At 41.1% G+C, this 18,140-nt stretch overlaps 1 protein-coding gene across 2 annotated transcripts in view; it reads right to left on the bottom strand.

The window, feature by feature from the left end:
* Positions 1–18,140, bottom strand: part of LOC140731238 (SH2 domain-containing protein 3C-like) — a 203,935-nt gene that overhangs the window by 112,912 nt on the left and 72,883 nt on the right. The gene's annotated exons all lie outside the window — the stretch shown is intronic.

Raw genomic sequence — 18,140 nt, 5'->3', positions numbered from 1 at the left:
TCACCTTCAGTGTGTACCAGCACATCCTATGGCCAACACAAGAAAGATTTTTGAACACCAAGACCTCAAGCACAGCATAAAACTCATGACCTATTAGGCAGCAGTGACCACTGTCGTCCCATATGCACCTGAGACTTGGATTACCTACGTATACCCCTCCAAGCACTGGAAAGATATCACCAACACTTCCTCTGGAAGGATATCACCAAAGCTTTCAGATTCCAGGGTGCCCTCTAGTGCTTTGACAAAGTATTCTGCCCCCAACCCTTGGTTCACATAAATGAATATTACAACCAGGGATTTTGATCAATTTACAGTAAAACTGAGGATTTTTATTTGTGAATCGCATGCTCCTTTTTTTCACAGTAGAGCCTGTAGATAAACACAGAAAGTCAGGCAGCATCTGTGGAGAGAGAAAGAGTTAACATTTCTAGTCAAGGTCTCTTCATCAGAACAGGCTTTCTGCCCCTCTGACACTATGCACACTTACTTTTTGGTGAGGGGCTTCCCCATGCCAGCCTGGCTTACCCCTCTCATGGCTGGTAAGAATCTGGCTACAGTAGGGTCTTGACACTCATCCTCTGCACCATGTAACTGTACGATCAATAAACAAATAGAATTGTAAAATTTGGGGCAGCACAGTAGCGTAGTGGTTAGCACAACACTTCACAGTACCAGGCAACCAGGGTTCAATCCCTGCCACTGCCTGTAAGGAATTTGCATGTCCCCCCCCCCCCCCCCCACCACAGTCCAAAGATATACCGCCTGGTAGGTTAATTGGTGATTGTAAATTGTCCCGTGATTAGGCTCAGATTAAATTGGGGGAATGCTTGGTGCTGAGGCTTGAAGGGCCAGAATAAAATAAATATATTCCCAAAACAAACAACAGTTTCTCACAAAATGACAGCAGAACTCCCAAGTCCAGGAGCATTAATCTGGAGAAGCATGACACCCTGAGGACAAGCAGGGTGAGAACATATCACACTGCTGCATATTTTTCACATAATCTCACTTTCAGAAAACATGGAATCCCAAACCAGGGGCTATTTATAACTTTTTGATGTTATGCAGCCTTTTCCAATAGAGCTGCCTGTGTAATGTGCCGGGGCCCCAGTGCTATTAATTCAAGACCTTAACATCATGAGGAGGCATTCCGCATAGCCTCTAACTGATGGTAATGCATTTGTTAAAACACACCAACATTCTCTGCAGTCACAATTCCAAGGGTTCCTGTTGGATATTCAATAGCAGAAAGCAACTTTATCTTCTTTTCCCGTCATAAACATTATCTTATGTCCCTTTTTAACAAGAGGGATTTCAGCTGTAATTTATGGGATTATGGCAAGGATAGCACCACTCACCTCAACTCCCAACTGAATCCACACCAAAGAACTCACTTTCAAGGACGCAACAACTCATGCCCACAACATTATTTATTTATTTGTTTGTTTGTTTGTTTGTTTATTTATTTATTATTAGCTTTATTCTATTTGCATAGATTGTCTTATTTCACACATTGTTTGTCAGTGTTTGAGTGTTGTTTTCCTTTGATTATATTGCACTTCTTTGTTTATTGTTTATTTATTTACTGAGAAACAGAGCAGAATAAATCCTTCCGGCCCTTCAAACCGCCCCACACAGCAATCCCCGCATTTAATCTGAGCCTAATCACGGGAAATTTACAATGACCAATTAACCTATGAACTGGTGCATCTTTGGACTGTGGGAGGAAACCGGAGCACTCGGAAGAAGCCCATATGGTCACAGTGAGAACGTCCAAACTCCTTAAATGCGTTGGCGGGAATTGAACCTGGGTTGCTAGTACTGTAAAGCTAACCACTAAGTTACCATGCCAACCACCTTGTTCTATTGTGAATGCCCGTGAAAAATAAATCTCCAGTATAGTACATGGTGTGAATTAATTCGTTTGATAATAAATTTACTCGATAATTACTTGATAATAAATTTGCTTTGAATTTTGAATGATCAATCTGCAGGCTTTTCACTGAAATTGTTCCCCTTAAACCGTCTGAACCTAGAAACTTCCCTATAGCACAACCCGTCCCCTCCCTTTATTTTAAACGTCCTTTGTGTGAAATTTCAGCCGAGTTTCCTCATTTGCAAGGAAAATGACTGGAGTCTGTGCATCTACTATCTTTAGTGCATTTTAAATTCTGACACTCCAGTAAAAGGTCAGGGGATCCAGTTATTAGCTAGCGTCGACCATCTATGTTTGCGGGGGAGAAGAGAACAGTAGAAGTTTCCCAGGGTTTAGACTAGCCTTTTGGGAAATGATGAGAATTCAAAGGCTCTCAGCTATTTCTAGTCACATTCCGAGAGAGCATGTGGTGTTGGTTATGGGATGCCTGGAGCAGATCAGTGGCCTGGCCTGTCCAATGACTCAATGACATCTTAAAATAACAATGTCTATGGAACCCCTGCTTAAAGGAAATGATATAGTTTAAGAATGATGTTATGTTTGCCTCTAATCATGAGCTTTGAGGTTAAAACTGGAAAGCTGCAGTAAATTGTACATTTTTTTTGTGCTGGACCTTGTGACAAAGTTAGGTTTTTCCCAGCTCATTCTCATTAACCCTAACAGGGTCCCCTGTGTACAGCCATCAAACATCTGTGTATATTAAGGAAAGGGAATGGGAAGAGAAAATGCTGCTGTATCACTCCCTATTATGATTAAAACGACACATATAAAAAGGACGAGTTGATACAGCATCTTTTATCTACTGATTTCCAGATGAAATCATTTATATCTTCAGACCATTCAAAACACCCTCTCAGTCAATGAAGCATTATAATTCAAGAGATGTGACAGCTGGCCTCTGCATAATACTATGAGCCCCTAATTACAACACAGTGTTAATACAAACAGAAATTTGGTTTGAGGCACACATACTGTGTAGGACATCTCCCTGAAAGGTCTGGTTCTTTATTCAAAAATTCTGTGCAGAAGCATCAACTAGATTACGTTTTCAAGGAATGAGTCTTGCAGTCCCAATTTTCTGAGTCAGGGGTGCTCACTACTCTATTACAACAGATACTCTACACCAGGGTTCTTAACCTAGGGTCCGTGGATAGATCCCAGGGAGTCCGTGAACTTGGATGGGAAAAAATTCGCATCTTTATTTTTTCTAACCTCGAACTGAAATTTAGCATTTCCTTCAATTATGAATGTAGTACCACAGTGGTATTAGCAGTAGCTGTGAACTTTGTCACTTTTGTAATCCTATGTATTTTATTTTATATATTTAAATACATTATTCTGAGAAGGGGTCCATAGGATTCACTGGACTGCCTAAGGGGTCTATGGCATAAGAAAAGTTAAGATTCCCTGCTTTAGTAAAGGCTCACACAAAAATTGCTGGAGGAACTCAGCAGGCCAGGCAGCATCTCTGGAAAAGAGTAAACAGTCAATGTTTTGGACCAAGACCCTTCATCAGGACTGATGAAATGTCAAATGTTTACTCTTTTCTAGAGATGCTGCCTGGCCTGCTGAGTCCCTCCAGCATTTTGTGTGTGTTGCTTGGATTTAAAGCATCTGCAGATTTTCTTGTCTAAGTTAAGGCTCCTTGAATCCTCACAGAGAATAATATATTGATCTGAAATTCAACCAATCTGTTTGGTACAAATAGGTTAGAGAGACAGCTTACTGATTAACTGTTCTTTGTGTGCTATGCCATATAACTTTGTGTACATTTAGTAATAATTTTTGATATATTACTCATGCATCAACTTCATAAAATCTGTAATGTCCCCAGGATAGTATGAAAATAACGACCCAGGTTGCTTTTTAATATGCATATATTAACTATACAATATGAATCAAGACCTAATCAGAGTTAAAAATTGCAGCTAAATGTTTTAATATTTAATGCCCAGAGAATGGAATATTTCAATGTGAATGAAATTAACTTCTTTTAGAACTATAACTGGAAGTTTAAGATATTTGAATGACCAACTACATTCTTAATAAGTTTCCTGGTTAATATTTGAGTGTATAACTAGATGATAACATCCTGTGTTAAACTTGGTTATGGGGTGTCCTGTCCCAGTGTAGGCTATATTATACCACAGAGAATTAGGGAGTGAAATGTCCCAGTGCAAGTAATACTATAAAGTAATGGAATCACAAACAAGAGGAAATCTGAGCAACACACACAAAATGCTGGAGGAACTCAGAAGGCCAGGCAGCATCTATGGAAAAAAGTACAGTCGATGTTTTGGGCCGAGACTCTTCAACAGGACTGGAGAAAAAAAGATGAGAATTAGTTTCTCCAGTCCTGCCAAAGGATCTCAGCCCGAAATGTCAACTGCACTTTTTTCCATAGATGCTGCCTGGCCTGCTGAGTTCCTCCAGCATTCTGCGTGTGTTGTTATAAAGTAATGGGCTCAGAATCAAAAGCAGGCTTAATATCACAGGCATATGTCATGAAATTTGTTAACTCTGCAGCAGCAGTACAATGCAAAACATAATAATGGGAACAGAAACCTGTGAATTGCAGTATGAAGATATATATTAAATGGTTAAATTAAATAAGTAGTGCCAAAAAAAGAGAGAAATAAAAAAGTAGTGAGGTAGTGTTCATGGGTTCAAAGTCCATTCAGAAATCGGATGGCAGAAGGGAAGAAGCTATTTCTAAATCGTTGAATGTGTGTCTTCAGGCTTCTGTACCTCCTTCCTGAGGGTAACAGTGAGAAGAGGGCATGTCCTGGGTGATGGGAGTCCTTAATGATGGATGCCGCCTTTTTGAGGCACCGCTTCGTGAAGAAGTCCTGGATATTACGAAGGCTTGTGCCCATGATGGTGTTGACTAATTTTACAACTCTCTGCATCTGTTGTGTATTCTGCCCTATTACATATTATAGATTATGGAGTGTAATATCCTTTTGCATATTACAACTCACCGAAGAGGAACCATATTTGAAATTTTGCATGCTGAGCATATCCTACAGTACCTAATTGTGTTGGTGACTTCAGTAATGCAGTAAATGGCCTTTTTCTGATAATGTAATATCTTATGTTAGACTGTAAGACTATAAGATATAGGAACAGAATTAGGCCATTTGGCCCATTGAGTCCGCTCCACCATTTCATCATGACTGATCCATTTTCCCTCTCAGTTCCAATCTCTTGCCTTCTCCCCATTTCCCTTCATGCTCTGACTAATCAAGAATCTATTTTGGTCTAAATATTTTAAATTATCTAATAGTTTGAATAAAACCACATGGTTATTAAAATAAACTGAGAAAGTACAACTATAAAAATGTAATATTTTCCATTAAAACCCTTTGCATTAGGCAAAGTTTCTATTGAGTTACTTGGTACTAGCAGTATTTTTACATACTGGGACGTAAGAGACTGCAGATCCTGGAATCTGGAGTAATGAACAATCTACTGGAAGAGACACAAGAGGTTCTGCAGATGCTGGAAATCTTCAGCAACACACACAAAATGCTGGAACTCAGCAAGTCAGGCAGCTTCTGGAGGGAAATAAACAGTCGATGTTTCGGGCCAAGATCTTTCATCAGGACTGGAAAGAAAAGGGGCAGAAGCCAGAATAGAAAGAAGGGGTGGGGGGAGGCACATGAAGAGGGAGGAGTACAAGCTGGCTAGTGATAGGGGGGCCAGGTGAGGAGGAAGATGGGTGAGTGCAGATGATACGAGAAGCTAGTTAGAGGTAAAGGGGTAAAGGAGGAAGAATCTGACAGGAAAGGACAGTGGACTGTGGAATAAAGGGAAGGAGATGGGGAACTAGAGGCAGGTGATAGGCAGATCATGAAGATGGAGGAAAAGAAGGGGTGAGATGGCATCGAGAATAAGGGAAAACAAAAAAGGGAGAGAAACAGAGGGGAACGATTATCGGAAGTTAGAAAAATCAATGTTCATGCCATCAGGTTGGAGACTACTCAGATGAATATGAGGTGTTGTTCCTCTATCCTACATTTGGTTTCATTGTGGCATTAGGAGAGGCCGTGGACAGATACGTCAGTGTGGAAATGGGAAACTGAATTGAAACAGATGGCCAGCGGGTGATCCTGGCTATTGTAGTGGACAGAGTGAAGGTGCTCAATGAAGCAATCCCCCAGTCTGCACTGGGCCTCACTGATGTACAGGGGCTGCACCAGAAGCACCACAGACAATAAATGACCCTGGCTGACCTCACATCGCCTCAAATGGAAGGAACGTTTACGGCCCTGAATGGTGGCGAGGAAGGAGGTCTAGGGGCAGGTGGAGCTCTTGTCACAGTTGTAAGGTACATGCCAAGAGGGAGATCGGTGGAAAGGGATGAGTGGATCAGGGAATCACGGAGAGAGCAATCCCTGAGGAAAGCAGAGGGGCGTGGGGGAGAAGGGTGGAGGGGAGGATGTGTCTGGGTGTCTGGTGGTGGAATTCACAACCACCACAGGTGTGACAGCTCATCAGTCACCACCATTCAGTTTTCTCTCATTCTAGAGGCCCTCTATAAGGGTCTTGACCAGAAATGTTCATTGCTTATTTCCCTCCATAAACATAGCCCAATCTGCTGAAAGACCTCAGCAGATTAACCAGTATCTTCCATTGTTACATTGTTTAAAAAGGGCTCTAAAAGTAATCTGGGAAATTATAGGCAGGTAGGTTTGACGTCAGTAGTAGGTAAATTATTGGAAGGAGTACTAAGAGATAGGATCTACAAGTATTTAGATAGACAGGGACTTATTAGGGAGAGTCAACACGGCTTTGTGTGTGGTAGGTCATGTTTAACAAATCTATTAAGAGTTTTTTGAGGAGGTTACAAGGAAAGTGGATGAAGTGAAGGCAGTGAATGTTGTCTACATGGACTTCAGTAAGGCCTTTGACAAAGTCCTGCATGGGAGATTAGTTAGGAAGATTCAGTCGCTAGGTATACATGGTGAGGTAGTAAATTGGATTAGACATTGGCTCAATGGGAGAAGTCAGAGAGTGGTAGTGGAGGATTGCTTCTCTGAGTGGAGGCCTGTGACTAGTGGTGTCCCACAGGGATCAGTGCTGGGTCCATTGTTATTTGTCATCTATATCAACGATCTGGATGTTAATGTAGTAAATTGGATCAGCAAATTTGCTGATGATACAAAGATTGGAGGTGTAGTGGACAGTGAGGAAGGTTTTCAAAGCTTGCAGAGGGATCTGGGCTGAAAAATGGCAGATGGAGTTTAATACAGACAAGTGTGAAGTATTGCACTTTGGAAGGAAAAACCAAGGAAGAACATACAAGGTAAATGGTAGGGCACTGAGGAGTGCAGAAGAACAGAGGGATCTGGGAATACAGATACAGAATTCCCTAAAAGTGGCGTCACAGGTAGACAGGGTAGTAAGGAGAGCTTTTGGTACATTGGCCTTTATAAATCAAAGTATTGAGTATAAGAGTTGGAATGTTATGGTGAGGTTGTATAAGGCATTGGTGAGGCCAAATTTGGAGTATTGTTTGCAGTTTTGGTCACCGAATTACAGGAAGGATATTAATAAGGTTGAAAGAGTGCAGAGAAGGTTTACAAGGATGTTACCAGGACTTGAGAAACTGAGTTACAGAGAAAGGTTGAATAGGTTAGGACTTCATTTCCTAGAGCATAGAAGAACGAGGGGTGATTTGATAGAGGTGTATAAAATTATGATGGTACAGATAGAGTGAATGCAAGCAGGCTTTTTTCCCACTGAAGCTAGGGGAGAAAAAAACTGGAGGACATGGATTAAGGGTGAAGGGGGAAAAGTTTAAGGGGAACATTAGGGGGGCTTCTTCACGCAGAGAATGGTGGGAGTATGAAATGAGCTTCCAGATGAAGTGGTAACTGAGCACTCACTTTTAACATTTAAGAAAAACTTGGACAGGTACATGGATGAGAGGTGTATGGAGGGATATGGTCTAGGTGCAGGTCAGTGGGACTAGGCAGAAAAATGGTTCGGCACTACCAAGAAGGGCCAAAAGGCCTGTTTCTGTGCTGTAATGTTCTATGGTTCTATCTGCAGGAAGAAAGGCATTGTCAAAGATCCTGATACAGGGCTTCACCACAAAACATTGACAATTCCTTTCCTCCCACAGTTGACGTTTAACCCATTGAGTTCTTCCAAGGGTTTCGGTCCGAAACATCGACTGTACTCTTTTCCATAGATGCTGCCAGGTCTGCTGAGTTCCTCCAGCATTGTGTGTGTGTTGCTCGAGTTCTTCCAGAACATTGTTTATTGATGACTGACAGATTATTCGCATTTCTCAAAAACATTGGATATTGCATTTGTGTCCCCAGGTATGTAACCCATGTATCATTCCTGCATTATTTATTAGACTGTCATATCCATTCACTGACATACAACATCATGATGTGTTAACAATCTGGTAGAAACAAAACAGCAGAATGTATACTGTATAACCACATATTATGATTGTACATGATATAAATTAAAAGTGACCCTTCAAACTATGAGGGAAAAGATGAAAATAAGTAACTTGTTCTAAATAATTTGCAATTATAGAAGGTGCCTGTTCCCCATTTTCTTGGGATATGAGTGACATCATAGTGTTATTGAAGTGGAATTTGATTGCAAAATATGGGAGGCCAAGCTGGCAGAGGGTGAAAGCCCTTGAGGCCAGCGCCATCTATCTGATGTCTTTCTTCCTCTCTGGGTACCAGCTGTCCCCAGCAGGGTAATCACCACAAGTACATTTCTTTACTTGCAAAACAGCTGCAAACACATTCCAATGACATACTTACCACATTTACAAAACAGTGCATTGCCTCACAGTGCACAGTCAGCCAGCATTAGAAAACTCAACCATTGCACCACAGAACAGTCCATAAATGTTTGTGTCTCCAACTATTTCATATCAATTAAAAGCATTTCCAAAAATTTTACATTTTTCCTCTAACTGTATTTTCTTTTGACTATTTTTGGTCAACCATGAGGAACTAATATAATTGGGTAAACTAACCAGGAGGAATTACTGGGTTTGGCTGTTTAAGACAAAGGCTTCTGTTCCACTTTGTAATTGTGTTTTCTCACCCTGTCAGACCTTAAAGTCAAAGTAAAATTTATTATCAAAGGATGTATATGTTACCATATACTAACTTAAGGTTCATTTTCTTGCAGGCATTTACAGAAATGTAAAGTAATATAACGGAATTTATGGAAAACTATATATAATAATCACTACACGGGTCGACAAATCAGCAAATAAAAAAGAACTGAGAACATGAATTGTTGAGTCCTTAAAAGTGTCTCTGAGCTGTAGAATCAGCTCAGAGTTGAGGTGAGTGACGTTTTCCACGCCAGTTCAAGATGGTTGAATGGTACTGCTCCTGAACGTGGCTAATGTACTCCTGCCTGATGATAGTAGTGAGAAGACAGCATGGCTTGGATGGTGGAAGCAAATCACATTCTAACTGTACAGTTGGAGGTTTTCCTGAGATATTAAACTGAGGCCCAATCTGCCTTCTTAATCAGACATAAAGAATTCTACAGCTCTTCCCCGTTCCCGGGACAATATATATCCTTCAACCAACCTCATTAAAAATAGAGATGGTATTTCATTGCTGTTTGCAGATCTTGCTGTGAGCAATTTAGGCAGTTCAATTTGTTTTGGGTGTTCTGAAATCCTAAACACAATTCTACCGTTATCAATAATCAGTGATATTCTGTATACTTTCTTTAATAAGGCTAGAGTGAGCACTAAATTTGATCACTGATCCAAGCTCTGTTAGCTAATCTCAGCCATTAAGACCTGGTCTCAGCTTTATCATTGCATAGCAGATGGATTCCTAACTTTATTTTCCTCATTCCCCCTAAATGACAACAGATAACAGACTAGTGCATTTTTTTAAAAAAATCAGAAAATGCTGATAGCATTCAGCAGGTCAGGCAGCATCTGTGAAATGAGTGACAGTCAAAGACTCTGTCAACTAGGGTAACGGGGAAGCCACAGTAAAGTTTACCTCAAGGACACCTGTGTGGAAAGTCTCGTCGTCAGAACAGATATGATGAAAATGGAGGAACTGCAAAAATGGAATGAAGTCCACACAGGGTGCAGAAAGAGAGGAAGCATAAGTAACATACAGAACTGTGCAAAAGACATGCACAAAAATTAAATAAAGCAAAGATGCTTTCAAAAATAATGAAAAGTTTCTAAATATAAAAAAATTACTATAAAGAGCAGTAAAAACTAAATCAAATCAATATTTGGTGTGACCACTTTTAAAACTGCATCAATTCTCTTGGGTACACTATTGTGCAGTTTTATAAGAACATTGGCTGGTAGGTTGTTCCAAGCACCTTGGAGAACTTGTCACAGTTCATCTGCCACTTTGGCTGTCTCGCTTGCTTCAATCTCTCCAGACAGCCTCGATAATGTTGGGATCAGGGGGCAATAACCCATCTGAAACCATCTGAAAACTCTAGGGTGCCTAAGAGTTTTGCACAACACTGTAGCTGTGGAAGCCAGCGGCTCTATACTGGGTGCTTGCTTATTCATATTTGTTTATAGCAATAAAGGAAGCCATTTGGCTATCAGCCTCATACCCCAGAGGTTATTTCCCTGTGACCTATTCTTCCCCACATGCTCATCATCTCTACCTTAATTCTCCTACCACCTACTTATATTTGGATAATTTACAGTAAGCAGTTTACAACCCAGCCAGCGGTGGGAGGAAACCAGAGACATGGGGGAAACCTATGTGGTTGCAGGCAGTGTGTGCTATCACCAGAGGTCACAACTGAACCTAGGTCGCAGAACCGTGAAGCAATGGCACTACCTGCTGCACCACCGTGCAAGTGACAAGAGAATTAGAAAAATCCAGAAAAGGCAAGAGTCAGAACTGAACCACGTAGGAGTGAGAACAGGGTAGACATTGACAGCAAATGTTATTAAATGTTTGAGCTTTGTTTGGGTGCAGCAGCAATATAGAGGCCTGAGTGGATCTGTTACATTTATCCCACAATGAGGTAGACTTAGCCTTTCCATACATGTTACCATGGCTTACACTTCTGAACTGCTTGGTTTTGAAGTACAGGTTGTCCCCCAGTAAGGAACAAGTTCCATTTCTACAATTGGCCGTAAGTCAATTTTATCCACAAGTTAAAAATTACTGGATATGGTAACTGTAACTCCACAGTATTGTACTGAGTAGCATAAAACACATAAAAACTGTCAAGAAAGACCATTTATCAAAATTGGGGGAAGGGAAAACTATGTCGATGAGACTCAACATAGATTGGGAGACTGCTTTGTCAAGCACCTTTGCTCCATCCGCCACAAACAGCAGAATTTCCTGGTGGCCACCCATTTCAACTCTACTTCCTATTCCCAGTCCGGCATGTCAGTCCATGGCCTCCTCTACTGCCACAATAGGCCACACACAGTTTGGAGGAGCAACATCTTATATTTCGCCTAGGTAGCCTCCAACCTGATGGTATGAACATCGATTTCTTGAACTTTAAGTAATTCCACCCCCCCTTCACCATTCCCATTCCTGTTTCTCTCCCTCAGCTTATCTCCTTACCTACCCATCCCTCTGGTGCTCCTCCTCTTCCTTTCTACTCTCTCCTATCAGATTCCCCCTTCTCCAACCCTTTATCTCTTCCACCAATCAACTTCCCAGCGCTTCACTTCACCCCTCCCCCTCTCCCAGTTTCACCTATCACCTGCCACCTTGTACTCCTTCCTCCCCTCCCCCCACCTTCTTATTCTGACTTCTTCCCCCTTCCTTTCCAAACCTGATGAAGAGTTTTGGCCTGTAACCTCAGCTGCTTATTTCCATTCATAGATGCTGCCTGACCTGCTGAGCTCCTCCAACACATTGTGGGTATTGCTCTAAATTTCCAGCATCCGCAGTACCTCTTGTGTCAGAGAAGAAACAATTTCTTCTATTCATAGGAACAAATGTGTGAACATACATCGAACTTCTGAATTAAATATTACAGGAGCTCATTTGTCTACAAGGGCGTCCATGACCTAGAGAGGGCCTGTAACTCTTTAATGTGAGGGCAAATTCATCCACAGTCATGCTGAGAGAGGGGAACTGGTCTAGTTCCTGTTCAGGAAAGAAGCAGTGGAGTAATGAGATAGAAGTGTCGAGGAAGGTTATCCTCTATAATATGAAGTCTTTCTCACTCTCCATAGTCAGCGTCTGATCTGATGGGCATTTCCAAAACTCTTCATTTGGTTTCAGGTGCTAGCAGCAGCTGTGTCTGCACCTCACACCTCTGCACGTCCTTTTGTTTTCTGGCAATTGTGTAAACAGCAGAATCAACTCCAGACTCATTTTAGCACCTTCACGCCCTCTGTGTAATTTAAAACTAATTTGACTTCCCCTTTCCCAATTCTGATGAGTTAATCTATTAATTATATTTCTCTTTCTACAGATGCAGTCTGACACACAGAGTGTTTCCAGCACTAAGTGTTTTCATTTGAAGTTTTCAATCTATTGGAGCAATTTTGAGCCATTGTGCAAACGGAAAATCAAATATACTGGAATGAGAATGTGCTTGGTCTAAAACAGTTTTACAATTTATCAGCAGGCACCCTACTTCAGTGCCCAAGTCAAATTTTATCTCCGCTAGTGGTACAACTTGAAGTACTATGCTGAGCAATGTACTGTAGTCCACTAGATGGCGCCAGTTAGCACATGTTAAGGCAGAAATAACCAGGAAATGTAAGGAATAGAAGCAACATTTCAGTATTCATCGTCCTGTGTCTACTCTGTTATTCACTAAGATCTCAGTTGATATTTCACCTCAGTAACACAATTCTACACTATCTCCATGTCTATATGAACACCTTTCAATATCATACCATTTTAAAAAAGGACGGCATGCTAGCAAGCAGTTAGCGTAATGAGGGTCAATTCCTACAACCTGCAAGGTGTTTGAACATTCTCCCTGTGACTGTGTGGGTTTCCTCCAGTGCTCCGGTTTCCTCCCACATTCCCAATATATATGGGTAAGGGCTAGTAAGTTGTGGGCATGCCTTGTTGGTGTCAGAAGCATAGTAACACATGTGAACTTCCCCCAGAACATCCTTGGACTTGTGTTGGTTGTAGATGCAACTGACACATTTCACTGTATGTTTTGATGTACATGTGACATATAAAGCTAATCTTTAAAACTTCACTGTTTTTCTATTTTTTTCTACACTCAGTAGGGGACTTGCAGCACAGCATAGAAAATGTACATCTTAAATTGCTCTTAAAAATAAAATCTTGAAATACTGGACTAGTGGAAAGTTGGAACATGAGGTAAAATAGCACAGGGAGGACTGGAGTAACAGATTCTAATCTCAAAGATGCCTCAGTTGCTACGTATCAATCTCTCAGTCTTGATATCAATCTCTTGTTGGCGCTTTTGACAATTTTTCTGTTTTTCTCTATCTGTCTGTTCATCGCTTCTTGCCTCTGGCTCCCCTTCTGTTCCAGCTTCTGTCTCTGACCCTCTGTTTTGGCTTTTTATTTTCTTATCTCTCAAACATGTTTTTGGTTCTTTAGCTTGTCTCTCTTATTTTTAGATTTTCATTCAGGATCTCAACAATTTTGTGAAGTTCCCATACCAGAACAAACTCATGTGTGCTTTAGATCAATTTTCATTTTAATTACTAAATAATTCACAATGGAAACACCAAAACTTCTGTACTTCTTGCTCATATTTGCATTCCATTTTAGTATTCTTTGACATTTCATTTTGACCAGAATGCACTACTGATTTTAATTAACAAACAGCTTCACTTTATTGTTTGTATATTGACCTTTTGGGTTTTCCCACCGCATTTCTTCTTTTCTATAGCTACATATCCTCTAAGGCTGGGAGGCCAAGAGAGTCTATAAGCTTTTCTACAGTATTACCAAACTTCCACACAGTGTACTGTTTCTGAGGGAACACCATCAGCACCTTCTCAGAAAAGCAGAACAAGCAAGGAGAGGCTTCTAGGAAAATGCATCATCGCTCATTGCAAGCTACTCCCAGTATCCACTTTTCTTTTACATTTCCTCGTATTATGGGCATTGATTCTTTGCAAAGGTACTGATCTTTAAAAAGAGAAGTTAAACAGAGACCCCATCTGTCCTGTCAAATGGAATTATTTAGAAGATGAAATATCCCCATTAGCTTATCCCTTCACCAGCATTACAAATTATTTGGTTGTTATGGCATTCCTCTTTGTAGGAGCTGTACTATGGACCTTGGCTATATATGTTACACAATCAACATCATCATTATGTGTTGTGTCATATGACGTGGGCAATCAAGGTCTTATTCATGACTATGATTGTTCTTGGCAAATTTTTCTACCAAAGTGTTTTGCCATTGCCTTTTTCTGGGCAGTGTCTTTACAAGACAGGTGACCCCAGCCATAATCAATACTCTTCAGAGCCTGGCGTCAGTGGCTGCATAACCATGACTTGTGATATGCACTGGCTGTTCATACGACCATCCACCCTTCTGCTCCCATAACTTCATGTGACCCTGATCTAGGGTGGGGGTGGGGGTAATCAGGTTCTACACCTTGCCCAAGGGAGACCTGCAGGCTAGTGGAGGGAAGGAGCAGATTACACCTCCTTTGGTAGAGATGGATCTCCACACCACCACCCATTTGTTACAACGACTATGCTTAAAATAATCAGCATATAAAAATAAAACACTTTGAAATGACTGAGATCTTAAAATGCTGGATAAATATATATCTTTCTAAATGATGGCCTTGTAATTGAAAAGTTGTCATCTGAAGGGGGATATCCCACATTGCTGTTCAGCAGCAATTCTATCATTTTAATCCAGTAATTATCAATAATAGCAATGCATAGTGGCATTGAGATGACATGTGACTTAAATTGGGATTTAGGGATGTTATGACTTTGCTACTCAGGACCCATCAGAAATAAAAAAATTGCAAGTGGTGGAGTTATGGATAATGCCTCAAAGTTCAAAGTACATTTATTATCAAAGTTCTGTTTCTGAAAGGTCATTGGCAGCACCTTCCCAGATCAACAGAACAAGCAAGGAGAGGCTTCTGGTAAAATGCACCATTGCCCACTGCAATCTAAAAAAAAGTTCAAAGGTTCATTTATTATCAAAGTATTTATGCAGTATACAACCCTGATATTCATCTTCGCCAGATAGCCACAAAACAAAGAAAACCGTGAAGGTTGTTCAAAGAAAAACATCAACCTATACCTCCCCTCTATGCACAAAAAACAAATCTTGCAAACAGCAGCACAACAAAGTGCTAAATTACTCAATCGATCTCCAAATTTTAAGTCGCAGGCTCAACAGATCCAGAAACACACTTAAGATTTTAAATAAAGATGTAGAAGAAATGAAATAAACTGTTCCATGGCATATCTGAAAGACGTCTCCCAAGAAAGCATTATTCGCTTGCACCATGTTGACCGGATAATCTACTCCAAGCACCTGCTTTCCTTTTACAATTCCTCGAATCACGGCCATTGGTTCTTTGCAAAGGCACTGATGATAATGCTTTCGTTGTTAATGCCTTCTGCACTTTCAATACAGTGGCAGCATGGCAGAGCACCAGGAGGTATTTATTAATACTGTTGGGCTGTTGAGGCTGTATATAGGTCCCATATCTCTCCTGGTTTAAGCTTTACACACAGTGGGAGTCTTTGAGGTGCAGGAGCCAAGGCAGTATCACAGAATTTCCTTACTTGGTTACATAAGAATTACAATCAGTTTATAATCACTGACATATGTTGTGAAATTTGTTGTTTTGCAGCAGCAGTACAGTGTAATACATAAAAAACATAAGTTACAATAATATAAAAATTAAGTAGTGCAAAAAGGGAAAAAAACTGTGAAGTAGTGTTCATCGACATTCAGAAATCTGATGGCAGAAGGGTAGATGCTGTTCCTAAAATGTTGAGTGTGGGTCTTCAGACTCTTGTACTTCCCCCTCGTGGCTGACATTTTCCACAATCCTGAAAAATGTGGAATTTGCATAGGGGGCACTGCTCATTAATAAGTCTCCCAGTCTGTTCCACAAACAGCTGTTCCCAGACAACCTCATCACCAGAATTCCCTAGTGTAAAATCAGCCAACACAGTGTCAGATGTGTGAACGTTTCACTTTGTAACACTGCGGAATTTCCAATATCTCAGAGTGCCTTGACTGCTTCGCAACGCCGTGATGTGACAAGCAGCTAACTGTACTTTTTAGCAAACAAACCCTGCCATAAAGCTGCCTCCTCCTGTTAATCACAACAGTCTCTGCCTGCCGGGGCATCACCACAGCTTGTACACAAATCATGATTTCTGCCTGCTCTTTCTTGACCAGGAATTTACTTTTTACTAAAGTCTCAATGATGGAGGAGTTGAGGATGGAATATAGAAAAGCAGTGCAGGGGTGGGTGGGGAGGAGTAGTGGTGGGGTGTGTCAGGTTCTGCACCAAATTAGTGCACAAGGCCTCAAACATTGACTCCACAAGATCAGGTTTGAGTTTTGCTATATGGTGCTGTGCAGAGAAAGGCTATGCAGTAAGAGAGAAGCTTTCAAAGCACACGGTGCAGGGACTTGCAGCTGAGCCATTCAAAGTGGAACAACACTATTCTCTCTCTCTCTCTCTCTCCCCCCTCCCTCCCCCCAGCTTGGATATCAGCCTGTGTTTTGCAACTTGTAGTCAGCCCTTTAGGGGAAGGCTATTTGTATCGCTGACAGGAAACTGTGCTTCGCCCATCAACACTAAACAGATTGAGCACTCAAATGCGGTGTCTGTTTTTCAGATTTCCGTTGCCTGCAAATTTTTTTTAACATCTATATAAATTTAGAGCTGAAACTGTTACTTGCCCCACCTCTTTGAACTCTTCTCCTTTGAAAATGCTGGTATTGAAAGTATTGATAGTGGGGAAACTGAGAGCAGAAAGAAAAATGAGCATCTCATATAGCACTTGGACTTAAAGTGCCTATCTGTTGAAATACAGGGGGTGTGGCACATTGTCGACAAATTGCACAGATAGCTCCCTCACAAAAATGTGGTGCTGTGTTCAAGTGGTACTGGTTGAGAGATGAATATTAGCCAGGATGCCAGAGAGTGATTAGTCAGCCTGATTACAACAAAAAATTGGTGGAATATTAGAGAGCAACAAACCTTGCCTTGGATTACAGTAGGACACAGATCGGCTGGAAAGTAAAGGGGTGCGGTGGCGGATGGAATTTAATCTGGACAAGTACGAGGGAATGCTCTTCCAGAAGTCAAATTCTAATGGGACTTTTAGAGTCAGATCCAAATGCCAGATTCATTGATTTATCAATGCACTGTATATCAAAACATACAGTGAAATGCATCAAATGTAAAGGTGGGGATGTTAGGAGTGCTGACATACAGAGACCTGGGGTGCAAGCCCAGAGCTTGCTGAAAGTGGTGAGACAAGTCGAAAGAGTAGTGAAGAAGGTATCTGATATGCCTGCCTTCTCAGGCTCAAAGACAAAGTAAATTTGTTATCAAAGTACGTATGTATATGTCACTATATACTATCCTGAGATTAATTTTTTGTGGGCATTCGTAGGAAAATAAAGAGATACATACAATAGAAATTATGAAAAACTGTACTTAATCTGAGACTATAAACGACCAACGTGCAAATTGCAGCTAATATTATTTTGTGACGATATGTGCTGGATCCTAACTCTATGTGCTCCATGACTACTGTACATGCACTGTGTTGTGTACCTTGGCCCCAGAGTATTGATGTTTCATTTAGCTGTATACATGTGTATGTTTGAATGACAATAAACTTGAAACTGAAAAGACAAATTGTTCAAATAATAAAAACATGAGTTCTAGAGTTCTTGAAAGTGATCTAAGGTTGTGGAATCACTCAGAGATGTGGCGAGTGAAGTTATCCATGCTGGTTGATGGTTGAAGGACTGTTCCTGAACCTGGTAGTGTGGGACCTATGGCTCCGGTGTGTCCTGTCCATTGGTAGTATTAAGAAGAGAGCGTGGCCGGAATGGTGGGGATCCTTGATGATGGTTGCTGCCTTCTTGTGGCAGTGCTCCTTGTAGATATGCTCAATAGCGGGGAGGGCTTTGCCTGTGACGTACTGGGCTGCATCCAACACCTCACGTAGGCAGGGCATTGGTGTTTCCATACCAGCTGATGCAACCGGTTAGGGTAGTCTCC

This window comes from Hemitrygon akajei, chromosome 7, assembly GCF_048418815.1.
Source record: "Hemitrygon akajei chromosome 7, sHemAka1.3, whole genome shotgun sequence".
Lineage (NCBI taxonomy): Eukaryota > Metazoa > Chordata > Chondrichthyes > Myliobatiformes > Dasyatidae > Hemitrygon > Hemitrygon akajei.
The sequence above is the reverse complement of the archived record's forward strand: the minus strand, read 5'-3'. Positions and strand labels throughout refer to the sequence as shown.